This window comes from Rattus norvegicus, chromosome 3, assembly GCF_036323735.1.
Source record: "Rattus norvegicus strain BN/NHsdMcwi chromosome 3, GRCr8, whole genome shotgun sequence".
In the NCBI taxonomy this organism is placed as follows: Eukaryota; Metazoa; Chordata; class Mammalia; order Rodentia; family Muridae; genus Rattus; species Rattus norvegicus.
Genome location: NC_086021.1, coordinates 80592401 through 80620117, shown reverse-complemented (window position 1 = coordinate 80620117; position 27717 = coordinate 80592401). Strand labels below are relative to the sequence as shown.

Genomic DNA, 27717 nt, shown 5'->3' with positions numbered 1-27717 from the left:
CATAGAAAGACTTGGCAAGAGGGTGGTCCAGGGTGGAATGAGAAAGAGAACTGTGAGACACTACCAGAGTCTGTGGTGATGTATCTGTTGACAAAGCCACAGAGACAATGCCATCACTTTATGTACGTGGCTCAAAAGTCTAACTGATCCAATTTCTACATTCAAGATCCATGAAATTGACTTGATGATGCTGGGGAAATTGTCTCTTCTATTGCATATTTGTCCTAGCAGATGGTCCAGGTCTACTGGAAGAAAATATCTCTAAGAAATTCCACTACACTGTCACTTCTGAATGAAAAGTCACAGGCCCATGACAGCAATGTCAAGATTGCCCATTCTATGCAGTTGTTCAGAGAAGTGGATAGAGGCTGAAGAAATGGCTCATTGGTGAGAGTTCTTGTCATGCAAGCATGGTACTTGAACTTGAATCCTCAGCACACACATGAAGCTGGATGTGACCACTCACAGGTCTGCAACTCAAGTGCTGTGGGGGTGGGATGGAGACTGAAACATTTAGAGTTTGCTGGTCTCTGTCCTATCTCCAGGTTCTGTGAAAGACTCCCTTTCAGAGGAATAAGGAGAGAAACAGAGCAGGACACAATATCCTGTCCCTGCCTTGGTGTGTACACACAGTGCATGCACTAGTACATACAAATGCACATATATAACACATATGAAACAACAACAACAACAACACACACACACACACACACACAAATACCACAGACTCACACTTGGATAAAAGAGAAATGAGCATACGAGCATACATAGAAAGGAAAGGAAAGAAATAGGGAGAAAGAAGGAGGGAAAGGAGAAGAGAGAAAAGGTAGAAGAGGGAAGGGGGAGAGGAAGAAAAACATAGAAGATGTAAGAACTTCAGCTGTGGAGATACCCAGATGCTTTTCTAACTGAAAGAATGCTAGCTAATACTCCTTCCTTTTCAGATAATGGTATTTTATAGAAGACCCAAGACTACCTATGAATGACATTAAGATATCAGTTCTGAAAAACAGTCTCTAATAGTCCATAACCTGTGTATGGAAAGTGAGTGAGATCTCCCCAGCTCAGGAGTCCCCCTCTAGAACACTGCAGAGTACATTGTTCTGCATCCTTCCCCAGTATGCAATGCTCAATTCTATCTGCTGGCTCTTTTCCATTTAAAATCATTTTGGTGGATATCATCTACAGATTTTAAATTTTCACTGGCTTGTTGATACTGAAATAGTAGTTGTCTGCAGGGTTCTCCCTGTCTCTGGGAAATCCCTCCTCACCCCCAAGAGTAACCGGTACTACAATCTCAATGTTATTATAAGCAAACCCTACCTAGGAAAACAGTACTATTTACAACACTCTGAGTCACAACATCCCATTAAAATTTTCTCACAGAAGGAGCTTGAGTGAAAGATTCACTACTAATGAAGAGAAACATTTTTTTCCACCTAGTCAATCAGCCATTTACTTTTGCAATACATATTTGTTGCCTGTCTCCTCTTATTGAAGGGCTAGGCCCTATGAGAAGAGAAAGCCCAAGAGCCAATTCTCTCCTTCAGTTATTCTTTTTTTTCCAAATCAGTCCAGTATTAGTGGGGAAAACTGACACGGAGCCATATAGCTCTGGGAGCAAAATGAGATCATGGATGGAGTTGGATAATGAATGGGCCTTCCTGGCTCTAGCTTATATGCCAGCTCAAGTAGCCTATGATGTCATCTTTCCAGTCCCCGTCAGGTCTTACACTGGAGAAAGTGATTGACAGACTGAGGTGAGTGGTAAGAAATAACCACAATATCCATTGAGAGGCAAAGACAAGAAGATGAGAAAGAAGGTATTATCTGCTATACCGAGTAGGAATCAGTATTTCCAGCTTGGATTTACAGAGTCGTAAATTTTAACAGAATGCAGCTCTAGATGGCAGTCTTGGTCACCTCAATAATGCCATCAAACCACAAACCTATCAGAGAATTAATACACAGTTTACAACAGAGCCCTCGGGACCAGATCTATCAACGGAGACCAAGCCTTAAGTCCAGGAGTCTTTCAGAGACACCTCCTACCCAATTCATATCACAAGGTACATACAAAGCCATACAGTAAGTACTGTGTACTGAGCACTATGGACTAAATCTATGCTGAATCCAGTCCAGAATGGAAGAAAGGATAATAAATATTTATTGAAATTTTCTTTTATGCCAAGCACTAAATCAAATGTTTTATATGCATTGTCTAATTAAACCTCATTATTACCCAATGAAGACCACATTGTTATCCTGGTTTTATGCCTAAGTATATTATCCTTCCTAAGATTATAGTACCTCTTTGAGAACATTCTCACTAATTACTTCATCGAATGCAAATGCCCTTTTTGCTATCTTGTCTCTTTATCTATGTCTTTCGTAATCCTTCTCGCATTTTTTTTTGTTTATTTATTGGAATCTTTCTGTGTCTCTCTCACTTGTGTACTATGCTCCATGTGGCTGGGGGGGGGGACTGTGTGTATCTTTTGTTTTGATGCCTTAGTGGAGTCCCTAGACACAAAGTAGGGCCTAAATGCTGGTTGGATGAATGAACAAGTCAGTGAATTAGTAAAACTGAGCTGAAGAAGTTAAGTGACTTGTCCCAAGGTCATAGAGCTAACGTCTGACAGAACTGACACAGGACATGCCATTGCCACTAGCTCACGCCAAGCACTAAGAACTCTTCCAAAGATGAGTGAATACCACATGGGGCTCAAGGTATAGACATAGATGCCTATGCAGAGGATTCAAAAACTGTGCCCCGAGAGGAAAGTCCTGTCCTCAGATGCCATCTAGAGCTACGTTCTGTGAAAATTTATGACCCTGTAAATCCAAACTGGAATTATTGAGATTCCTACTAGCTATAGCAGATAATACTTTCTTACTCATCTTCTGGCTGTGTATGTGCCTTGTGATATGAATGGGGTAGGAGGTATCCCTGAAAGGCTCATGTATTTAAGGCTTGGTCTCCAGTTGATGGATCTGGTCTTGGTTGGGGATTGGCTCACAAGGTTTCTGTTGTAAACTGTGTATTAATTCACTGCTAGGTTCATGGCACGATGGCACCGAGATGACTGAGACTTAGAGGTAGAGCCTCCACAGAGGAAGTAGGTCACTGAAACAGGTCTGGGGACTGTACTTTGCCCTGGACTCCTTTCTGTCTGTGTCTGAATCCTATTTCCCAGGAACCTAACTGCTTCACTCTGCTTCCAGCATGATAGTCTGTATCAGGTCCACAGCAACGGAGCATGCTGACCATGTAACCAAAACCTCTAATACCAGAAGCCCAAACAAATCCCGTCTCCTTCAAGTTGTTTCTTGCAGTTATACATTACAGTGACGAGTGCTAACACAGCATAGTAGGGCTTCAGTAAACACATGATGCTGATGGGTTACGACAAGACTGCGGCTGCCTGGTACCCCTCCCATCTCATCTCTATTCACTCTCCGGCAGCACTGGGGGAGCTCAAATTGCCCTCTTGGGCACAAACATGTAATAGCAAGTTATACATCACCCTCTGGACCCCAGAGTGAGTCCCCATAGGATAATATTGTTCCAGGCAGAAATCAAGGGAAACTTGGTGCTGATTTGTGCTGCAGTTGCTCGCAGTATAAACAGAAACTCAGGGCTGGCCAGTCAGCACTTCTTTCCAGGCTCAGGGAAAAATGCAGTTTCTTTTTTAAAAAGGAAGATGAAAGAAGGGCATTTTCAGCGCGAGCTGCAGCTCTTTATAACACAAACTGCTCAGCCCAGGGGAACCGAAACAGACGAAGTGTATGCAAAGTCAGATAATGAATGGGGGCTTGGGCAAAAAAGAGATGATAAAAGCAATTGCCTGCTTCTATTTTTCCATCCACAGTGATATTTGCTTGGCTCGATCAGTTGCCTCAGTCACAGTGGCACCAAGCATTTCCTGGAGAAGGTCTCAGCACCTCTGCAACCCCACAGTGGGTATAATAAAATTTATTACGTTTAATTGATTTGTAAAATAAAATGTCTATTAAAGGTAATTGTTGGGAACTCTAGGACCATATTTTAAATTTACTTATTATGCACAGAGAGTATAAGGCAGCACGTTTTCTGGCACACTGTAAAGTTCAGACATACCCTGTCTATTACTGCTGACACCATGTTGGGCACACTGTTGATAAGTAGAAGAAACACAGACTACGTGGAAATGGTCCAGTTCTTGGCTGTCCCTTGCAGGTATAGGCCAGTCATTTGTACTGTTGGTCTCCCTGACATCTGAGCCATCAAAGAGTCACCGGCCTATGTGAGCTAGCGAACCCTTGGTGCTCAAGGGCTGGAGTATCTGAAGTTCTGAGATGGCTGTCAATCTACTGCTCAGACAGCCTGCTCCGTAGTCCCTGCAGGCTGCCAGTATCATAAACGTCAGGAACATCTGCAATTCACCAGGCATAATCAAGAAGGTATTCTCAGATGGGGAGATAGCTTATTCAATAAAGTGCCTATCATGTGAGCAAGAACACGTGCGCTCAGTCATTCAGCACCAAGGAGAAAGTCAGGCATTGTGACATAGCCTCAGGGGTTACGATAGATGGATCTCTGAAGCTCATTGGCTAGCCAGCCTAACCAATCAGCCAGCTCCAGGTTCTATGAACGCTCTCTCTCAAAAAAATAAGAGAGAAGCTATGGGGACAGACACTCTATGATGACCTCTGGTCACACATGCACTAAAACACAAATGTACACACTCATCACTTGTGCACACACCCACATGAAGTTGCACACTTAGAAAAAGGAAGTGTTCCTTTTTATCCATGCCACGAGTTGACTGCAGAGCCCACTGCTGCCCGTGTCGGTAGTCTCCAGAGACGCTGTACTAGCACAAGTCTAGTCTGGAACGAGAAGGTGGGAAATTGGGAAAGCCAGGAGGTCAGGTAGGACTCCCACAAGGTGAGCTAACAAAACAGTCCCACACCTTTCCCTTCACATGAACTTCACACTGACTGCCCTTTGCAGTAGTTATGCTCCTTTAATGGAGTCTACATCAGTAGCAGGGCAAATGTTTAGCAGCAAAGATACATTCTGCGTGTCCAGGCACTTTGCTCTTGAGATGCTTGGAATGCAGAACTTTGAGTGGATTAAACCCCCATTCTCATTATCACAGGAGATTCCAACATTTCCCTCTGTCAAAGAAAATATAGAAGAAGAGCTCCTGGATTCCTTAAAGGTAATTTCAACTGTTGTAAATTTTTGAATGGCTGTAAAAAAATGGTTTTAAACTTTTTATTACCTACTTGTACGAACAAAGTTTCTCATCAATAGTGACTATCAAGAATTTGAAGAGATCATTAAAAAGACTTGATCGGGACTTGCTTGCAGCCATTTCAGACATAAAACTTAGTATATAGTTATATGCTCAGAAGCAAGATCAACGTCCCCATTAAATTTTTTGGGCAAAAAATTATTTCAAGCTTTTATATAAATTCAATATTTAATATCCATTGCTAATACTCTATATTTTATTTCTGCTATCATGATGAAACTGAAAGGAAATGTTGTAAATGTTTCCACCTATCTAATATAAATGTCTCCAAGTCCTCTCCAGTTTATTCCAGTATGATATACAAATATTACTCTGTGACTTGACTTTCATTAGACATCAGAACACCTGGAAGTTAATGCTGATGGCTCAGTCCATTTTGTGTTGACTAAACAGAATACCCAGTGGCATAAAATTTATGAGGGATAGGATTAATTTCTTCTAGTTCAGGAGGGCAGGAAGTCCAAGATCAAATCATCAGCAGGTTATGACTTGGTCTTTCTGTTGCTAAGAGGGTGCTTGGAATACTGTATCCTTTGCAAATGAAGGGTGTAGCAGGCTTGTAGGGCAAAAAGAGAAAACTCACTTCTGCAAACCCAATCTATAGTGGCTGCATCCCATGCAACACACTGCCCAACCCTTAACACTGTTGCATTGGGAACTGAGTTTCCAACATGTGAATCTGAAGTAGACGCATTCACGTTATAGCAGCAGGGTCGAGTGCTGGCTTTAGTTAGGCAAGTCTCAGCAGCGACTTGAGCCTGGGTTCTTCTAGCTATAAATTCCTGCATTATATTATATTATTTATATTGCTTTAGCTTCTAAGTTATTTTTAATATCTGTTAATTTCTAAAACCACAATGGGGTCTTTTTTCTTATAATAACACATTCTAGTCATCAATCAATGATTTTATGTGCATGTGTTGTTTTGAGATAGGATTTCATAGTACCAGGCCAAACTGTTAGATAGTTGAGGCTATGCTTGAACTCTTGACCCACCTACCTTACCTAAGAGTTTTGATTACAGGCATGCACAACCATGCCTGACAGTTGGTGATGATATTTTAGTAACTTCAATGAAAACTAGTCTTGCTACAAGTCAAGAAAACTCAGTACATATCCTACAGAAAACAAACTGGGTACACTTTGTGCCCCCAAACTTTTATCAACAGGGGATAACTAGAAAGATTTAGTTAGCATCTTACCTCAAAGAACCCAAGTTTCTATACCAATCCCACATACCTTAGTTGCTCAAGATTAACTTCTAAAAACACTTCCATTGTTTCCTTAAGTTCATGGAGTCAAGTCAGTCTGAGGGATTTTGTCATATGTTAGCCTGTCCCTTTGCATGCAGAGGACATTATTGATAGGAACTGGGTCCATAGATAGCTGTCGTACTCCGGCATGTCTCTGCATTGATTTTTGTTCATCTCATTTCATCTTTGGAACCAAGTGTTTCAGAATGAGCAAGGTCAAGGATCTGAAAGGCAAGCACTGCCCTTTTAATCAATTCATTTGAATCCAGGATCCTACCTCCTAAGGTTTCTCCTTCCCAGCTTCTGATCTCTAAAGATAGGAGATTAATTTTAAAACTAAATAAACAGAATCTGGCACATTCAACAGCCAAGAGATGGGTAAGGCCTTCCTTTGGTCCTTAAAACGAATGTTTTAGGTGTACCTTAAGGAAAGTAGGCTTTGTCCAATTCAAGAGGAAAGGGTGTAAGATAGCTAAGTGAATATCATCCGATCATCATAGAGAGCTTCGGCACAGGTCATCAGATATGTAAGTAAATGACTTTTACTTACTGTCACTGCCAAAATTAGAAATGCCCATTGCCTGGGGAGGTCTCAGGATGAGATAAAGTTTACTATGTATCATGATGCCTCAGACTTCCTCTCAGAGAGATGCAGCCAGTCTTTCTAGGAAGCTTGTGCATCAAAAGCTGCATAAAGAAATGACCTAACATTGCCAGCTCATCTGCTCCGAGGGCTAGTGTCAACACCCCACATGGCATGGAAGTGGAAGTTCAGGGTTCGCTCTATGAGCAAAGAAGATAAAGCAAAAGTCAGGCATTAGAAAGGATTTAAAAAACAATGGAGTCTCTTGGGTTCCAGCAGGAACTTGACTTACATAAATGGACCATTTTGTAAAGATGAAAGGCACCATAGAAAACTGCCTGAAAAAAAATGTGAGGGCCTATATTGTAAAACCAGAGGAAGGAAATCACATTTATTAAGTTCCATACATAGGGCGCAGGGCTAGGAGCTTCCTCATCCTGCAAAGCTAAGCATTACCACACACATTCATCACATTCAGTGAGGCGACCAGGACTGCTAAGAGAATTAAGAAATTAGTCACGAATCCTATAGCTGGCAAATGATCAAAATCCATTGTGCTCATGGCAGAGATGTAGACATTCCTGCCTCTTGGTTTATTTGAAGGGAAATTCTCCAGCTTGGTGTCTTCACTGCTAAGTCTTTGAGTCCCACAGTTTTAACTAAAGTCCTTAAAATCTTGGGTATTTTATTTTACATCTTTTTTAAATCTAGGTTCAGTCAATGAGGCACAGGACAAGTTAAAAAGTTTCCAAGCATTTTGCTTCATAAAGGAGGTTGCTTACCAAACTCTACAAAGAACAAATCCCATAGGGCTGTGTTGTCTGTGGACGGAGGAGGAGATCTCTTCTGACTTCCGGGATAGGTTGGAGACCACATCACCATAATCCTTTGCTTCTCTACTTTTTGACCTTTGTTCATTTCTTTCTTTCTTTCTTTCTTTCTTTCTTTCTTTCTTTCTTTCTTTCTTTCTCTCTCTCTCTTTCTTTCTTTCTTTCTTTCTTTCCTTCTTTCTTTCCTCCCTCTTTTCTTTTTGTTGAGTCTTCATTTGACAATTTGCGAATATTTTCTAGAGAAAACATAGCCTTTTCTCTAGCAAGATCAATCAAAATATGAAAATCTAGTATCTATAGATTAGAAAATATCCTTTGAGCTTCAGATTTGTTACTTGATGGTCCTATTTGTGAAATGTCCCTACAGGTCCTTGCCAAGAACAAAAGGTGCTACAAGGAGAAGGGGATCCCCTGAAGGGGCAATTTCTCTTTTATAATTTGTCCAGAGACAACTACAAGAAAGTGACTCATGACACCGTGGACAAGCTGACACTTTGGGTGTTTTCCAAGCCCTCTGTGTCATCTGCAGGAGATTGCAGCTACCCCAGGAAGGAAACAGAACATTAACTATGGTAGTGGGGACAGACAGAATCCTCTCTCCATCCATCTGGATTCCGAGAACAACTTCTGGTGGTCTGTCTTGAAGATCCTGGCCTACATTTGCTTTCAGTGATAAGGGTTTACTTATTTCCACCCTGCTTCCAACTTCAGAGCTCCCTGACCCCGTGGTAGGACTGGTATGAGAGAGATAGCAAAGACCTGTTAAGGCAGGCAAGTGTTTTCAGTCTCCAAAAGCTTTACCCTTCAGTAAGAAACTACTGCAGAATTTACAGATAGAGCACCATTAAATAAATCACTGGAAAGTCTAAACACATTTGGATCCACAGTGTTAAAGGAAAGGCAGAATTTCTCACTCATCTTCTCTGTAGAAAATATTACAAAATCATTGCTGTGTAAAAGAATCAATCAAGGATTCTTAAGGCAGAAATGTAGGGAAATGAATGTCATAGAAATGTTTTGAGCAATTATTAAAAAATTTAAAAAATGTTTTTATTTGCTTGTTTGGTTTTTTTGTTTCACTTTGTTTTTACAATCTTTCTGTTTCCTCTTCCATGATATTCCTTGTGCCTTAGGCACTCGGATGTCTTATGGATATATCCACTGGGACCAGGCCCCACAAGTGTGCATTTTGATGGGCTGTGCTGTTCTGTGGTGGCCTCCTTCTTTTACAAAAAGAAGTTCCTTGCTGAGGGGTGAGGATGACAGTTACATCTGAAAAACATGGCTGATATTTGGGAGCAGAGCAGGGATGACACCAATGGTCAAATGTCAGAGAAAAGCCCATGACGTCCCAACCCTACACAAAGAACTACAGGCAACTGAGAAAAGCTGGGCAGGACAGGTGGACGTCCCCAGGGAAGAGCACACCAACTGGTTGTCCAGTATCAAATAGTCAGCCCTGAAAACATGCATACCACTAATATTGTACAGACAGAATAGGTCATGTTTAGAAATTCATTTGTATAAACATATACACATACACACGTACATACATATATACGTTCATTCATATGAGAACAATTATCAAAAAAGGAGGCTATGAGTTTGAATGAGAACCGGGGAGGAGTGCATTTGGGAGAGTTTGAAGGGGTTTGGAGGGAGAAATGAGGAAGGGAGAAATGTTACAATTAAATTATAACCCCCAAACAAAACAAAACTAAACTAAAGCTTTTCCTATTTGTTCTATCTTGTTTATTTGTGTTTTCCATTTTTGCTACAGAGTCCGATCTGGAACTTATGGTCTATTGCTGTCTGATCTCAAAGTGGAGGTGAGGGGTTGGGGATTTAGCTCAGTGGTAGAGTGCTTGCCTAGGAAGCGCAAGGCCCTGGGTTCGGTCCCCAGCTCCGGAAAAAAAAAAAGAAAAAAAAAAAAGACTGTCTCAAAGTGGAGGTGAGCTTCCTGGCTGTGCCCAGCAAATGCCAGGATTACCGGCAGGTGTCTCCACACCCAGTGTCTTGAAGTTGCAGGTGCCAGCATTAGGAAGGCCCTGATGCTGTGATTTCTTCATTGTTCAAGATAAATTTCCCATTTCATGTATGATCTGGCATCCAGGTTTTAAATTGTTTCTTGAGACTGTGCTACAGACTCAGGCATTAGACCTCACAAACCTGGATTTTTCTCTGTGCCATAGTATAAAATGCTGTGCTCGCCATCTCTATGCCTTTGGTGTCTCTCGCTTTTGTGATGTTAGGGAAAGGTACCTGGTTCAGTGGGGCTTCAGTTGCAATTCCAAGTTAACTTTGATCTGGTTACGTGGGGCCGGGCTGTACTTCTGAGTAACAGGACATTCTAAGAGGAGAGTTTCTGCTCATTGCACAGAGAGGTCTTATATGTTGAATAATTTAGATACTAAAAAATGAAGCCCATAAAAGAGAAAGTCTCTGAAGGCAGCCAGACCTTACGTCTTTCCCTGGATAGCTGCAAATGGTCAGAGACCGCTGCAAGAATCCTTAGAAGCTTTCCCAGTAACCTCAGCATTCCATTCCCATGATACCCTTGGGAAAACGGCCACATGAATGTCCTTTTCCACATTTTCTCTAGTACCGTTGTTGGTAGTGGCGATTGCATCTCTGTTATCCTTTAGTTTTCTTCTGTTTTAAAAAAAATATGGAAGAACTGCAAACACTTCTCCTCCTCCTGTCTCTGTACGTGTGTTTTACCTCACTCTGTGTTTCCCTCTTTACATCCTCACTGACCTCGCTCACCCTCAACATCCCCAAGTCACTACTTCCCATCTGTCACTGGCTGGGCCATCGTTCCCTTCTGGAGGCTTATAAAAATAGACAGCCAATCGACTGCGATCCCGATGCTCTGGCCAGAGTGCAAGGCGATGATATTAACTGAAAGGGGACTTTATGCAGATGTGGAGACGGTCCCATAGCGACGGAGACACCCATCCTGTGTGTTCCTCATGGGTCACGCAGGCACCTGGTACACTAACCAGAACATTTTGATCCATGTCCTCCACGTGTTCTCTCTCACTCTTGACGTGTTCCCGCTCACTCCACCCTCGACGTATTCTCTGTCCCTCCACCCTTGACGTGTTCTCCCTCACTCCACCCTTGACGTGTTCTCCCTCACTCCACCCAGAGCTATTTTTGGCTTCTGGAATACACAGAACGATCAAATCAAAACAGAGGGGAATGGGCTATAAAGTCAATAGCTAATTGGCCACATTTAAATATCGAAGAAAGGAGGAGAGTGCCCTCCAAGGTGTCATCAGACACTCATCGGAGGATGGTTTGGTCCCATTTGGAAGTTTTCTGTCTCTATTCAAGGTAAAATCACCACCCTGTCTGGCCACATTTGTTAACAATGCATGAAACCCTTAACCGCATCTCAAAAGCATACTTACTCTCAATTTCGCTTCTCATTCGTTTTTATGATCCTCGGGAAATTCAGATTATATGGGCTTTCTTTGTGCTGAGATGGTAATTTTATATCACTTGTAGATTAATAGCACTTTTAGTGATATTTGGTATCACTCATTTGTCTCCTGTGGTTGTAAAGATATATATTTTTTCTAATTTGGCTTTGCCAACAAATAAAAAAATAAGAGTCTTTTTCTGTTGAACGAGCGAAAAAGTCATTCTGATCATGAAGAATTATTCTCTTTTAGAGTACCCACCATCCGCTATCTAATTGTTTTTGTTATTGCAGCCATACAGTTTCTGCAAGAGTGCATGCGTGCGTGCCTGCCTGGGTACAGTTCAGTGTGCAGAAGGATTTCTCCTTGCTGTCACTCAACCTTCACTGTGAGTTCTGGTTGCTAAGTCTCCGTCCAGTCTGACGAGGACCAGCCATCCAGATACACACTTAGACGGAATGTTTGCCTTCCCTTCCTCTCTCTGGAGGTATCTTTATGAGCACATTGGTATTTCTGCAATTCTATTGTGCGAACTGGTTATGCATTGAACAAGTGCCCATTTCAGGGATGGTTGTTATGGAACAGAAAGGCAGGCAGACTCGGCTTAGCTATCAGCTTTTAAGAGCTTCCTCCATCTGCTAAAGTGTGCTCTGCAAAGTTGTGCATAAAATGCTGATTGGTGCCTCCGTGCAGATTCATATAATGATCCACTCTCTCTTGGTTTGCATCACGTTCCCCTAAGTACCTATGCACCTATTCTATTGGAAAATTTTAATCATCTCTCTGACATTAGCTCGGCAATTTCAGCGGCCACTTCACAATCTTTCAAAGTCTTTCTGGTCCATTTCATTCCTGTTTCTTTTCTGCTTGTGTTAATTATTTTTGCAGCCAGCATACGTGTTTGTCAATAATGCATTACATTTTCCATGTGTCAGTCCTTCAGCCCATCAAAGAGCCCTGCTTTTTGCATTCTGAATCTATTTCCCCTATCCCAACTCAGCTCATTTTGCTCTAGGCCTGCCTTCTATTCTTCATTCCAAACCCATCAGAAGTTGTACAATACTTGGCAACTGCAGCACCGTCTCCAATGTAATTGGTTCTGGTTCTCTATAAAGTGTTATGTCTGGGCTTGCAAGGGACTACGAGTTGTCCCAAAGTCTTGCAACTTTCCTGATAGCTGAGGTGCCTTTAAAATCCCACCTCTGGGATTCTGGTGTCTGGGAAAGGCTAGAGGGACTTTCCATTTTTAATCAAGGATTAAAATGTAAGTTCTCACGGAAATGGACCTATGGCTCCATCCGAATATGTAGCAGAGGATGGCCTTATCGGCCATCAATGGGAGGAGAGGACATTGGTCCTGTCAAGGCTCCATGTCCCAATGTAGGGGAATGTCAGGGCGGGGAGATGGGAAGGAGTGGGTGAGTGAGTGAGGTTTCTGGAGGAGAAACCAAGAAATGGGATAACATTTAAAATATAAATAAAAATGCAATTAAAAAGTAAATAACTAAATAAATAAAAGTGTAAGCTCTCCACTTGAGGACCACAAAACCCTCTTCTGACCCTACTAATCCCACTCCTACATGTGATGCCTTTGCTTAACGACTATTATAAGCCTTCTCTTGATAACTATTGAAAGAAACATTTTGTGTGTGGCTAGGCATGTACCCAAGCTCTATAAATACCCACACCACCAAGTATGACATTTAGTGGTTTGGATCGTCAAGCTTCATGTGCTTCTTTGAGAACTATGGAGGCACATTGTGCATGTATTAAACGCCTGTAATGGCCTTCCTTCTGTCCCTGTATAACCTATTCTTGGGAATTTTCTAATGGCTTCCATTTCCTTTTTCATAATTAATATCAAGGCTACCACAAATGGTCACGATCCCAAGACTCTCCTTTTGTGAGCATTTCTGAGAATTCCGAGACTCGTTCCCTCTGAGGGGCCAAGGAAGCACCATTTCCAGAGAACTCTGCTTCTGAGAAGGAATGTCCCTTTTGTGAAGGGCACCTGGAGGGAAGTTTCTCTTCTTGTTTTGCTTTTGTTCCAGCTCCCCTTAGGGGGTTACAGACTTCCTTTTCTAATTCCCAGGTTCCTTGAAGAGAGGGAATACCGCCTGGAGAGTATGCAGATGTCCCCTACATCTGGATGCCCACTTATTTTTTTTTCTGCCCTAGTTTGCTAATCAACTCTAGAATCATCACAGTGCTACAAGCGAACCCAGAGAGGGTTCCGTTTCTCACATCCTTCCCCGTGACTTTCTGGTGTGTTAGAGCAGCGGTTCTCAACCTTCCTAATGCCGTGACCCTTTAATACAGTGCCTCGTATTGTTGAGACCCCCAACCATAAAATTATTTCACTGCTACCTCCCGATGGCATTTCTGCTACTGTTACGAACTGCAATGTAGAATCTAATAACGCAAGATATCTGAAATGTGACCCTTGTGGAAAGGTTCTCTGACCCTCCAGTAAAGGGTCACAACCCACAGGTTGTGAATCGCTGCTCTATAGCCTGAGAGCTCCACATCTCCCTGATGCAGGAGAATGCTGGAGATGACATGAGGCACAGAAAACAGAAATGTGGGAGCGAGCCCCAGGAATGGGAACAACAGGTTCCCATGTGCCTAAGGCTTTTAACTAAGTGGAAACTTCTGTCCTTTGCCAAAAGTCACCACAAATGATCACTTTCTGTTACTCATCCCATAAAGAACATTGCTTCCTAACTGTTCTTTAGTATCTGGAAACCGTGCAAACCATCAGAGATTGACGAGGCCTAGAACAGAAGCAGGAGAAAGGGAGAGTGGTGCAAAGCTCACCTCAGCATCCCGTTATTCCCTTATTCCTTTTGATTTCAAACAGGGACAAGAAGCCCACATCTCTGCAAATCAGAACCTGGCTGCTCTCTGCCTTACTAGAGTTTCTGTCCCCCAGAGCTTGAAAATGGCCTTTTGATAATATTCTCAGATGACAGAGGGCCCCTGCAGTCTTCAGTGTGCAATGACAGCAAGATGTGATATCATGGTTAAAATGTAAAGAAAAATTTGGTAATGGCGTCAGAGATTCCACATTACTCCCAAGTTTGGGCGACTTTAGGGTTTGACCATTTGTCTTGTACTCGAGGTAGACACAGGGTCGCCTTCCTACTTCATGGCAGCATTGAACATGTAAGTCATTTTTGGACCACCTCCCACTTAGCACAGTGCAGTAACTGAGTTGTTTCTTTTTGTGCATCAAGGTGAGATGAAGGACGAAATGTGAGAAAAGTTATAAGAAAGATCCATAGTTCACCACACTTTTGAGAAGAAAAAAAAATGCTTCTTCAGAAGGATCATAATGAAAGCCTTTTGTTAAGGAAAGAGGCCGGTGAGTAGCTGCTGGATCGCAACACTACTACGATTTGTTTTAAAGAATTAAGGTTTCCATGAGTCTTTAAAAGTTAAAGCTCCATGAGGTTCAGTTAAGTTTAGTCAAGAATAATCTTCACCAGCGTGTGAAAACAGAAGCTTAATGTTAGCTTTCTGTAGACTTCCTGGGTCTGCTTCCTACAACACTTAGAAGGGCATCTGTCTGGGCCAGGGATGTAGCTCAGTGGTAGAGTGCTCAGGTAGCATGTATGAGGGCTTGGTTCACTGCTATCCCCCTGCACTCCACAAAACCTTAATCTAATCATCATGTTTCACACACACACACACACACACACACACACACTCACACACACACTCACACTCACACACTCACACACACATTCACACACACTCACATACTTACACACTCACACACACACTCACACACATTCACACACACATTCATACACACACATTCATACACACACACTCACACACATTCATACACACATTCATACACACACTCACACACACTCACACTCACGCATACACACACACATATATAATATATATTATATATAATTATATTTGTAATTGTCAACTATACATGAATAATACCAATAAGACTAGAAAACCTTCATTTCAATGTGGCCACCATAGTACATATTTGACTATATAATTGTATACATGTCACTAATAATTATCATTGTAATGGTTAATATTGATGGCCACATTGATAGGATCACTCCAGACACAACACTGTGGGCATGTCTCTGAGGAAGACTCTAGAGGGTAACCGAGGGAAGAAGACTCGCATTCAGTGTGGAAGCTACTATTTCGCAAGCTGGGGTCCCAGACTCCGTAAAAGTGAGAATGCTAATGGAGTGTGAGTCTTCTTCTTTCTCCGTTTTCTGACTATGGATGTACAGCGATCAGCTGCCTCCTGCTTCTTCCTCTGTGACTTCTCCAAAATGAGGGACTACACCTTCAAACTGTGAGCCCAGACAAGCCCTCCTTCTTAAAATTGCTTTTGTTACAGAGTAACTAGTACAGTGATTAGCTTGTCAAATTCCCAATCAATTTTCTACCATAATATCCACTGGGAGGGTGGGGGTGGGGCTCAAGAGGTGGGATGCAGGCAGCATTAGTGGGTTTATAAACTTGAGTTTTAGCTCCAGCATTTTAAAGTTGAGGTTCTTCCTCCTCCTCCCCTCCTCTTTCTCCTCTTCTTCCTCCTCCTCCTCCTCCTCCTCCTCCTCCTCCTCCTCCTCCTCCTCCTCCTCCTCTTCTTCTTCTTCTTCTTCTTCTTCTTCTTCTTCTTCTTCTTCTTCTTCTTCTTCTTCTTCTTCTTCTTCTTCTTCAACAACAGCTATTTCTTTTCTGTTTTTCTTTTAAGTGAGAATGGCTGCCTGGCACACCAGTTCTAACTTGGTGCAAAGCATCAACAGGCTCCAGCTGAAGGACCCTCGTCAAGGGCGTTCCTCACCAGTGTTTGACTCGCCCGTGGCATGAACACCCTCCACGCCTGCTGCTCAGCCCGCTGCACTGTGTGCTCCCCTTCCCCCCTCCCCTCATCTACTTACAAGGCTCGTATTCCCTTGTGCCAATAGAGTCTTCATTTTACAGCTAAGAACACTGCAAAGGGGCAGGCTAAGGGACTGGGAAAGTGTTCTACAGGGACAGGAACCAAGATCTGGACCTGTTCTTGGCCGTCACCATGTTGCTTCCTGACTCTGGATGAGCATCTTCCTTGGATTTCATGAGGAGCTCTTCGTCCTCTGTCAGTTCCACTGAATGTTTCTGGCTGTAATTTTAAGAAGCAGGGCCACATGCTGTGCCAGTTTTAAGTGGGAAGTTAAAATGTGACCTAAGGTGTCTCAGGCAATGTCCTCTCCACTCTGCTAATAAGCAGGGCCGGTTCTAATTATTTGCATGGAAGTTGGCTCCCAAGATAATTCAGTGTCCGTGCGGCTCTGTTTCACCTCTACTTATTTCCATTACCTTGCATATTAGCTATGTCACGTTGATGGGCCTGCTGTTCCCCAGGGTGGCTATTATAAATACTGGTGTTACAATGAAACGCTTCCAGTCTTCTGGAACCTCATTTGAACTAAGCAAGTTCTCCATAATGATCATTAATGATGTATGGCTTGCATATAAATGTTGGATATTAATCTTTTGTTTACTTTTTCTATGCCATCAGACTTTTTAGAAGTTCTTTGTAATGCTCAGCGGCCGATGATCAGAATTTGGGACTTTTAGCCAAAAAATTTCAATGTGGCAGGTAGGTGTAGGTTTGATTTTTAGAGTCTTGGCTGATAGAATCCTTCCTTTGGCAGATATGGCTGCTAACGATCTGGGGACTAATAGACTGCTGTCACCACAGCGCAAAGCACCATTTGAGTCTCTTCTCAAGTTTATGAAGACTGCTGTCTCACTAGTGTCATAACTATATAACTGGACCCCATAATCTAGTCATGAACTCTTAGAAGAAGGAAATCATACGTATTTCTTTCTCGCTGGGTCGAGATTAGGCATATGGTGTGCTGGGTCTGAGAGTTTATCTGATCTGGATCCTTGGATTAAATCCTCAGATCCCAAGCGTCAGATTAAAATCTACGAGAATCCTTCGTGATCTGAGATACAGACTCATCTTCCGCCACCGAGTTAGAATGGATGCTTGCAGTTTGTTCTACTCTGACCTTACACCATGGAGCTAGACCGAAAATAAATTAGCATTTGTGAGGAAATGTTGAGATGCTGGTGTTCTTCAGGACCAAAGATCATGATAGTGCTGGAGGTCTGACGTAAGAGGGGTGTGGATTTGAATTTCTGCTCTGCCGTCTACTGCCTACAAAACTTTAGAAAGTCTCTTAATTTGTTTGAAGCCTGGTTTTCTCTTTATTTAATAGGAATAATGTAGGCATGGGATTGTTTAATATCTACACACACACACACACACACAAATTACAGTTTGTATAAAATACAATGCTATATTATTTTACTACTATTGTTATTGTTATATATGAGTTTGCATTGATCTCATCTATATAGAGGCTTCTCTTGACTTTACTCATCTTAAGAAATGTAAAATGTTTGATGGGTAATCACTGTGCAACTATAACCTATGACTGTGGTTAAGGCCAAAATATGATAGAAATAATGGAGATGTTTGGGTAATCTCATGAGCAGGATAAGGAAAACGTCAGTGAGCCAAAACTTTCTAAGTACTAGAAATCTCTCATGGTGTGTATTGCACATTAAAAAATCTGTGGCCATACTTGTGACATGTGTACTCAGGTTTCATATTTCATGAAAGATCACCTAGGACAATGAAGGAGACATGGGTACCAAGACCACCATGGTAGGTATATCAAGGCCTGGAGCCATGGGAGGTGTGTTAGGACATGGTTGACCTTAATATCAGACTGGCCAATTTCATTATGACTGCTTTCAAAGCCTCATCATCTTTCACTTTCAGCATACAACAGACTACAACTATGTTTCAGCATACAACAAATCATAACTATGCTTTCTGCTTTCATCATTTGCTTGCTCCAGCTCATCAGTCCTCACTGAGTCCAGAGAGTTCTTTCTGGAACACAGTTCTAATCAAGCTGCTACCCTGCTCAATGGTTGCCTCTGTTTAGGGTTTCCATTGTTGTAAAAGACACCATGACCAAGACAACTCTTACAATGGACAACATTTAATTGGGGCTGCATACTGCTTCTGAAGTTCAGCCCATTATCATCATGGTGGGAAGCATGGCATGGTGCAGGGCAGAGCTGAGAGCTCCACATCTTAATCTGACTGTGGGTCTTCCAGGTAGCTAAAATGAGGGTCTTAAATCTCACTCCCACAGTGACACACTTCCTCCATCAAGGCCACACCTCTTAATAGTGCCACTCCCTGGGCCAAGCACATTCAAATCACCACAATGGTTTTTGCTGGTCTTCATTGTTTACCTGATGAAATCTAGTGACTGTAACCAAAGGGGGTGACTCCTTAGACCTGAGCATGCTGTATCCTAGAACCAGGTGAAGGTTGCTCCACCTAGAGAACAGTGGTAGGAAGAGCTGGAACCCTCAGGGAAAGCTCATCATTCCTTTTACCACATCTAAGCATTCAAATATATGAGCCTACAAGAGCTATTCTCACTCAAACCACCACAGTGGTTTTCTACCTAAGCTGGTTAGAGAATAGATTAGATCACTGTTTACTTTGGGTTCCTGGACATCTGGTGTCATCCATTTTAGGCTGGCTCATAGGCCCTTGTATATCCAGTGTTAGCCATCTTCGTCTATGCCAGATATCCACATCAGCACCAAGTTGTCTATATATACACTGGGCCTTAAAGCCTTCTATTCCTAACATGTTATCCTTTGGGATCTAAATTTTTATTCTCAACCCTTTATCCTTATCCAAAGGAGTTTGGATGGAAGGAATAGTGTGTGTGTGTGTGTGTGTGTGTGTGTGTGTGTGTTGCCTAAATAGTAATTTTGATCATGTATCAGGGTTAAGACATAGAAGAAATCCATTTAGAAAACCATTTTTCCCCTTGACAGTTCGAGAGAAAACTCTTTCTTTATTTAGCCTGGGATTTGACTTCAAGGCGAGACAAATTATTTGGGCAGATTAAAAGAAACAAGATGTCTTGCTTGTCTATGTCTTCAGACTTGTTAAGCCTTGTAGCAGCAAGTGAGAGAATTCTGCATCTCTACAGGGGAATAAAGTGACAGTCTGAGAGGGCCATAGTGGTGGTGACAGTGGCAATGGCCTGCCTTAATGACAAACTTTGCTCTGGACATAGCTGTTAGTATGTTGGTGTTCTCACCCTAGTACTCAGAGAAGAAGAGTTACACTCAGCCCTTTGCCAGCATCGGCATAGCAAAGAAATGAAGAGTAGAGAGGCTCCCTTTATCCTAAAACACTGATCTCTGTGGTCTAGAGCTATCTGAATGGGACAATGAGAAGAGATTTTGTCACTGATGTTGAGTTGAGACAAAGTCTTAGCTTATGTCACCGTGGAAGTTTTAGGCAGCCCCAGTACTTGATGGCAGCTGGGTGTGTAGTAAATTCTTCATCTTGGCTGAGGAGATAACTCAGTGATAGAATATTGCCTGCCATGCCTAAACCCTGAGTCCAGTCCCCACCACCACCACACACACACTTCATTTACCACAACTCACTTATAAAAGATTTGATTTCAAATAGTGAATGCAAAGGAGCACTTTAATCCCATACCATGACGAACGCTCCATGAAAACACCAAGCTGTAATGTGCCTTCGTGACAAAGGGTATTTACGGCTCATCTTCTCTTCTTTTTTTTTTTTTTTTTTGGTTCTTTTTTTCGGAGCTGGGGATCGAACCCAGGGCCTTGCGCTTCCTAGGTAAGCGCTCTACCACTGAGCTAAATCCCCAGCCCCTCATCTTCTCTTCTTAAGGAAGAGGACTTGTGAGATGGCAAAACCTTCCAGTCTTTCTAGGAATGAGAACTTCACAATTTTTCAATTATGGAGCAACTAGGTTTGATTCCTAATTGTGAGTGTGACAAAATATTTGGATTCTAGCATTACCTACCTGTGTCCCAAATGAGTCTTTCAAACATGAAACGATTCTGCTTCCATTCCCCTTGTTTACCGTTAGAGGCGTGGCCTCAGCAATGGCTGCCCTAGGTCCTCACACTCGGCAGCATATTTCTTATCAAGTTAGCAGTGTAAAAAACGAAACAGAAGTTAGTGATTCCCTACAGCCCCCCACCAACTGTTTTGTTTCGTTTCTTTTTCCTAACAGAAATGTTGCAGTGCATTTCTCCCAAATGTGGACCGGTACCCTTGGGTATTTACAAGAGAACAATGGCTGAGCCATTTAATTTAACAAACACAGATAGCCAAGCACTCATTTATTAGAGCAGAATTTTCACAAGCTTTTTTTCAGTCATGTTTGCACAAGATCCACATAAAGATTCTGTAAATCTGTAAATACCCTCTGTCACATGGCTCATTATGGCTAAGTGCTGTTTGTTGGATCAAACGTGGTCCTCAAGTGGAAGCCCAGGAAGATTTATATGTCAACCTTCCCACATCAAGTCTCTATTTAAAACTCACTATCTAGGGAAAGAACTTCAAACTTTTTTCTTTTTTTTTTTTTTTTTTTGCCTGCTGGTATGAAGCATTAAGTTCCCTCGCCAAGAATGTCTTAGGAATATTTCAGTTCCCTAAGCTAACATCTGTACACACCTCAATGAAATCTCTTTCCCTTTCCTTCACAGTGGGGGTTAGGGGAGGAACTCAGTGAGGCAGGTAAGCCTCTCATTGTCTCCAACCTTCCATTTAAGTCAGATCTGACCCAAGTTACATAAATCACTTAACCCTTTGGAGAGATGAGTGTCAGGATGAAGAGCCAAGTCTCTTAGCACAGGTCATGTATTAAGTTTTCTCCTTGGGACTGGAAGCAGAAACAGGAGAGTTCATCCTCACTAAAGCAAAAACAGAAGGCTGTTTCAGAAACCAAGAATGCTGGGCACTGTCTTCTGGGAGAGAAAGATCAAAGACATGGGAGCCCTGAAACGAACTTTTGATTCTGGTCCTTCCAATATTCCCACACCAACCGGTCCTTTGACACCCATCCCCCATCAAGTCTCTGTCAAAGCTAAGCCCTCTCTTTTCACTCCTTTTGCTATCCACTCAACAAGAAGGCCAGCCAGCCATCATCATCTTGCCTCAGAACTGTCATCCTCTCTGGGCCACACTTCTGAGAACAATGTCTTTGACATGTAGAATTCCACCACTGGAATGTGTTTCTTCCACAACTCTGTCCTCCCTGCTGTCTACCAGGCTGCCTGCTGATGTTTAGGCCTCATATCCTCTCCTCCGTGCTTATGGTAAGAATCAACTGTTATCTCACCTTTGCTGTTGGAATCCTAAAGCCCCCTCAGTCCATCCGGTGAGAACTCAGAGCTCCTGCCTCATAGGTCATATCCTCAAAGCTCTGCCTTCGTAGGACTCATGATATTGATCTCCTGCCTCCAGTCATATTTATTTATCTGTGTAAAAATGCCTTTCTCCCAGACTGCAAGGTCTGAGAGCAAGAATCACATATGCTCTTGCAAACACTTAGCCCTCTATGCTGCTGAGGCACATTGAGCACACATTGAATAACTGGGTGTGTATGCAGGAAAGAGGACTTACCACCAATAGTTCTTACAGAGAGATAATGAGGTCAAAGGGCTAGAAGACATCGAGTAGGGGAGAAGGTGATGAAAAATGGATGAAAATGATGAAAGAATAGCAAGTGCCCATGAACTTTTCCTAGACTGGTGGTTATTCTTATGTATGGTTAGCTCCCCCTTTCTCTTTTTACATATAACCTGGAATTTTTTAAAAACCATTCTCTTATCTGAGAAGTTCGCTATAGCAAGGTCTGGCCTTGATCTCTCTGCGTTTGAATCTGAGATCTGTTTGTTTAGTGGGATTGGCATGACATACTTCTACATCCTGGTTTTGTTTTCCTTCCACACTAGATGGCTGCCAGTGGATTTTGACACATCGAATGCCTTTTCTATTTCTTTTCTCATTAGAACAATTTGGAACTATCTCCGGGTCAATTAATGTCTTATATTTTACTGCAAGTCATATTTTTCCCTGAAAATTAAAATGTATTTTACTCTTCTGCATCAAAACAGAAAGGAAGAAAGAAAGAAAGGAAGGAAGGAAGGAAGGAAGGAAGGAAGAAAGAAAGGAAGAAAGGAAGGAAGGAAGAAAGAAAGGAAGGAAGGAAGGAAGGAAGAAAGAAAGGAGGGGAAAGGCAACATCCTATGTCACTTACATTTATCACAGCCTTTCAAATGGAAGCTCCTTTTGTTCTTCTGTTTTTTTAATGGATATTTTTATTTATTTACATTTCAAATGTTATCCCCTTTCCTGGTTACCACCTCTCCCCTTCCCTCTCCCCCTGCTTCTGTGAGGATGCTCCCACTCTCACCTCACTACCCTGGCATTCCCCTATACTGGGGAATCAAGCCTTCACAGGACCAAGGACTTTTCCTCCTGTTGATGCCAGACAATGCCATCCTCTGCTACATATGTGGCTGGAGCCATGGGTCCCTCCATGTGTATTCTTTGGTTAGTGGTTTAGTCTCTGGGAGCTCTGGGGGAACTGGTTGGTTAATATTGTTGTTCTTCCTATTTGGTTGCAAACCCCTTTAGCTCTTTCGGTCTTTTCTCTAACTCCTCCATTGGGGTGCCACACTCAGTCTGATGATTAGCTGCAAGCATCCTCATCTGTATCAGTAGGGCTCTGGCAGAGCCTCTCAGGAGACACCCATATCAGGCTCCTGTCAGCAAGCACTTCTCGGCTTCAGCAATAGTGACTGGGTTTGGTGGCTGCATCTGGGATGGATCCCCAGGTGGGGCCGTCTCTGGATGGTCTTTCCTTCAGTCTCTGCTCCACCCTTTGTCCCTGCATTTCCTTTAGACAGGACTTCAGTGCCTCTGAACACAAAACCTTTCCCCTTGAGTTGAGACTCTAGTCTCTAAAGACCTTTGAAAGTTCTGATGATCTTCCGAGAGCCCTGTGATCATAGCTTGTGGATGTCTTGACCTCAGTCCCTTCCTAATAGGCCATACTTTCCTGGAAAGCCTTACCCTGCCTTTACAGCTAACTGTGAGTTGCTAGCCACAGCCCACCCTCAGCAGGTCAGGCTCCAAGCTGGTAAGTTGCCACTCAATTCTTATGGCTTCCAGTCACTAACGTAGCTTCTAGAATGGCTTCTCATCTCTTTGTTCTCTAACACTCATTGCTCGTCTGTGTCGTTAGTGCCCTTTAGCACTATTAACACAACCCTCTGGCAGCATCAGGTGGAGAATGGATTCTATCTAATCTTAGCTCCCCTCCCTACCTGCAAGCTCTCCTCCCCATGGTGCCTTTTTAGGAGATTTTTTCCTCCTAAGATGCTTTCCTATAGTGACTCAGAGAGGACCACACTTCCCTCCAATTCCCTGCCCACTTGTAATCCATCCACCCATATCTAGAGAGTTATTATTTGCACCAGCAGCTAAACATCCTTGCGTTTTTACTCTGAGCCTGACAATGTGTTTTTATGTGGTCTATCTCCTTGATGGCTCACTCTGGCTCCGTGAGGAGGACAGCTGTGTTTTCAGGCCCACTCTGTAGAACAGAGCCATGAGGTTGAAAGGGATGGAAGACAGAATGACTTCCCCAGTTCACGCAGCTAGAGACCCAGCAGCGATGGGTGTTAGACCTATTCACCCTCAATCTGCTTTCCATACTGCCATGTTTTGCTCTGTGAGAGCGGGAGGTGGAAGGCTGCTCACACATTATTCCTGTTACAGCAGGGCCATTCAGAGACACTGACATCTTGCATCCAGTCCAATTAAGTGCCAGACAGCCTCCCTGGCAGAGCGCCTAGTGACGGCTGCCATGGAAACGACCTTTCTCCACACCTGCTTAGGCTACTTCCCTCTAAAGAGAGGCACCCGGGAACCTTGGCTAATTCTGATTGTATAGCTCTTTCCAGAAAATTCTACCCTTAGGGCAGGCATCAAACCAACTAAAGAAGGGCAGCAAGCAACCACCTGTGGCCCAACCTGCTGCCCTTGGAGAGACGAACCTTGTACACTTCAGAAGACTACCTCAGGCAGAGTTACCACTGTCTTTCCTCGGCCTTGCCTAAAAACTCTTGCATTCAAGAACTGATGAAAAAAAATCCAAATATAAAAATTGCATCTAGACCCCAAAGAGACTAATGCTGCCTTGCTAACTTCTCTTGCCCCTTTCTTGGGTCTTTTGTTTTGTTACTGAACCCAGAGCCTTATAAATACTCTTCACCCCCTCAGAGAACTATCTCCCCAGTCCTTTCTGTATGTTTTATTTTGAAGCAGAGACTTAGTAAGTTGACCAGGTTAACCTTGAACTTGGTTCTTCTCTCTCTTGAGTACTTGGGGGGGGGGGGTCACAGGTCTAAGGTCCACCAGACTCAATGAGATGTTTTTCTAGAATGTAGTATTTTATTTATTTAAATGAAGTCTTTGAAACCAATTAACACAGTAATATGTTGGCATGAATGAGCCACGGTGTGGTTTCCATGTGGGATATAAGAAGCCAGATGCCAGATTGGCTTAGTTCCTTCTTAGCTGCTAAAATTCAAAATGTAGGATGTTTCTCCTTAAGAAATTCCAGGTTGTTTCCACGAGTGTCCCCGCAGACCAGAAAGGTTTTTCAAAAGCCTGAACATTTATTTGATTTTTTTCAGATTATTATAATCTTAACTGTTTAAATCAATTATTCTGTTGATGTGCTCAGGAATTCATCCTATTTATATAGAAACCGAAGCTAGAGTTTTACTCGTGCTAACAATAGCTTGGGCGGCTCTGAATCCACAGCGCTCAGTACCCAGGTCCATGTTACCTGTAAATTCTGTCAGTGTTTTGTATCTTATATCATTGCTTGCCCACCATGTGTCATTGGAAACACCACTACCTGGACATTCGAGCTGCCACGCGCCTCTTCAGAATAGGAATCTGAGGGAATGGACAGAGAAGGCTTAGCTCCCATGGTGGGGCTGACAGCTAACCAGGGAAGCACACGCCTGGGCCTTTGCGGGTAGTGCAGTTCACTAGGTTGGTTTGGCAGAAGAGGACAGACTAGCTGACAGGAGGTGGCAGGTCTGAGGAAGCCCTGCTGGAGGGGAGAGGGTTGGGGTCTGCATGGTCCTAGATTTGGTTCTCCTTCACCTCCCCTGACATCATTGTCTTCTTCCTTTTGAACTGTCTCTTTCCCTGAGGTCACTTTCACATCCCCCACTCTGTTGTTATGGTAGCACCTTTCCCTTCTCCTAGACCAAGGCTTCAGCTGTGACTGATCCTGGCTCCAGGGCTACTGGGAATTATTTTTACCAAAAGGCTATTGGCTTCGGGGTGTGTGTGATTGTATTTCTAGTTCCAACTGGAAGGAATAGAGATTTTATATTTCCAGTGGGCCAGAGTTTGAAATGGGAATTCCTGGGCCATCTTCCAGGTATGGCTTTGCATTTATTACCTATATGGGCAATGGGGACAGCATCCTGAACCATCTAGCTACCCTTTAGCATTTAGAATATGTGATCTTAGACAGCAGAGGATTGCATAACACAGGCCAGGCCAACTTACCTGGGCACACTCGTCTGTAGAACAAACAGGAAGGAGTGGAAGGTAAACTGAGCTCACAGGTCTGCCTTGATCCTTCTGCACATCTCTGCGCACTCTCAAACACAAGTGTGGTCATAAGCACTCACTTGGTCGGAGATCACGGAACAGATGAATGGATGAACGGGTGAGCGGCCAAGTGCATACTAGAAGCAGAGAAAGACAGGGACGTGAGTGTGGCGGGCGACCAGCTACCTGAAAACCATCTCGGCAGTGAGGGAGCTCCCTAGTCTTGCCTGTGCTCAGATGGATTCAGGAAAGCCTTGCTGCGATGTGGTAGCAGCCCCAGAGGGAGGAGGCTGAAGAAAGGTACCCGAGCCTGTAAACAGGCAGCATCGCTCCACGGCTTACGATAAATATTCATACTTAATGCTGGTTCTAGGGTATGAATTTTTAGGCCATAATTCTTTAAAATTTATTATAGTTTTAAACTTAATTGGGTGAAAGTATTTATTGGAGGGGGAGGGGACGCAATTACCCAATTATCAAAGCAAGGATGAATCCTAGAAGGGACACTAAAGCTATCTTTAAGTACTGAGAGGATTTTATTACAGCAACTTTTAAAACGGTAATGGATGTTGCGTCCCTTGGTCTTCTCACAATGGAAACGGAGCACCACATTTCCAAACCTTACGGGTTTGCTTCTGCTGAGGGAGAGAGAAGAAAGGGGCTAGGTGTCGCCAATTGCTACTCAAAAAATAACCACCAGGGGAAAAAAGTCGCCCTTCTTTGAGAGTTCAGAAAAAAGGGCGGGGCAGGTGGAGAAAGAAAACCAAGAGCTGTGGGAAGGAGCATAATGTCGGCATTTCCTCAGATGGGAAGACCTGACAAGTGTGCGCCTATTGTTCAAGTCACAGTGAAATGAATGAAATCAGGACTTGATCTCCTATGACCACGGTGGCTATCTGTCCAGAGATTTGCCTCGGAGCCCTAACAATCTATGCCCCCCAGAACAGAGCAGAGTAGGAAACAATGTTAAGGAGGCTTTTAAAACACATCATTGAGATTACAGCACCTTTTAAAATAAACAGCACTGAATACCAACACAGGTAAAATGTCATTGTGAGATGGGGGTCCGATCGTCAACAGCGTTCTTTATGGCTTTCCAGTGTGTGATAAAAATCTGCTCAGCAGATGTACTGTATGTCTCCTGTGTAGCATACTTGAGCATTCTGTAGGCCTGAGGCCCATTTATTTCATGTAATTGCCTTTCCTGTGCACACCTTGGGGCACCCTAATTCTCTGTTTTATTTCAGGCACTGTACAGGGTACCATCTGGTAGTTTTAAACTCATCCCATTTTATTACGCTAGTGCAGAGGATGTATTCAGCCGTACTGCGGCTTTCGGAGGAGACAGACTTCTTACTACTAGCTATTTATTTTTGCCTGAAATAAAGTAGCCTTGAACTATCAACATGCAGGATTCACACATAGATCATGGACAGTCCATACGCCCTAGACAGGTTCCTAAGCAACCTGCAGGCACGAGGCAGCTTCGAATGGCTTCTCGAGCAGCTGTTAAACCTATAGGACTGGGATTCTAAATTCTTTGCCCTACTTCTGCACATAATGATGTCTTTTTAGTATCTCATTTGTATTATTTCAGTTCAGATGAGCACAAAAATAAATGTATTCCATCACATCTGGAAGAGTACCACGGAGAAACCGTTTAATATCCAAAGCTGCACACCTCATTACGACGGGGTTCGTCACTCACTTCAATCATAGCCTTACGTCTGTCCCTTCACCGCACGGCTTTGATTTTGCTG

The 27717-nt window shown here is 43.0% G+C and overlaps 3 long non-coding RNA genes across 4 annotated transcripts in view; 2 read left to right on the top strand and 1 right to left on the bottom strand.

Moving 5' to 3' along the window:
- The window catches only part of LOC134486386 (uncharacterized), a 171291-nt gene that overhangs the window by 19329 nt on the left and 124245 nt on the right, over positions 1-27717 (bottom strand). Inside the window, exon 3 of the long non-coding RNA XR_010065233.1 lies at positions 25913-26094. This is a non-coding gene — a long non-coding RNA (uncharacterized LOC134486386). The remainder of the gene's footprint in view (positions 1-25912; positions 26095-27717) is intronic.
- On the top strand, positions 857-9018 carry LOC120101576 (uncharacterized). Of its 2 annotated transcripts, none has more exons than XR_005502246.2 (3): positions 857-4914; positions 5145-5207; positions 8337-9018. It is a non-coding gene; the product is annotated as an uncharacterized LOC120101576 (long non-coding RNA). The 2 variants fall into 2 exon arrangements; XR_005502245.2 differs by having other exon boundaries at positions 857-4930.
- LOC120101575 (uncharacterized) lies at positions 11691-17492 on the top strand. Its single transcript, XR_005502244.2, has 3 exons — positions 11691-11884; positions 14634-14761; positions 16139-17492. It is a non-coding gene; the product is annotated as an uncharacterized LOC120101575 (long non-coding RNA).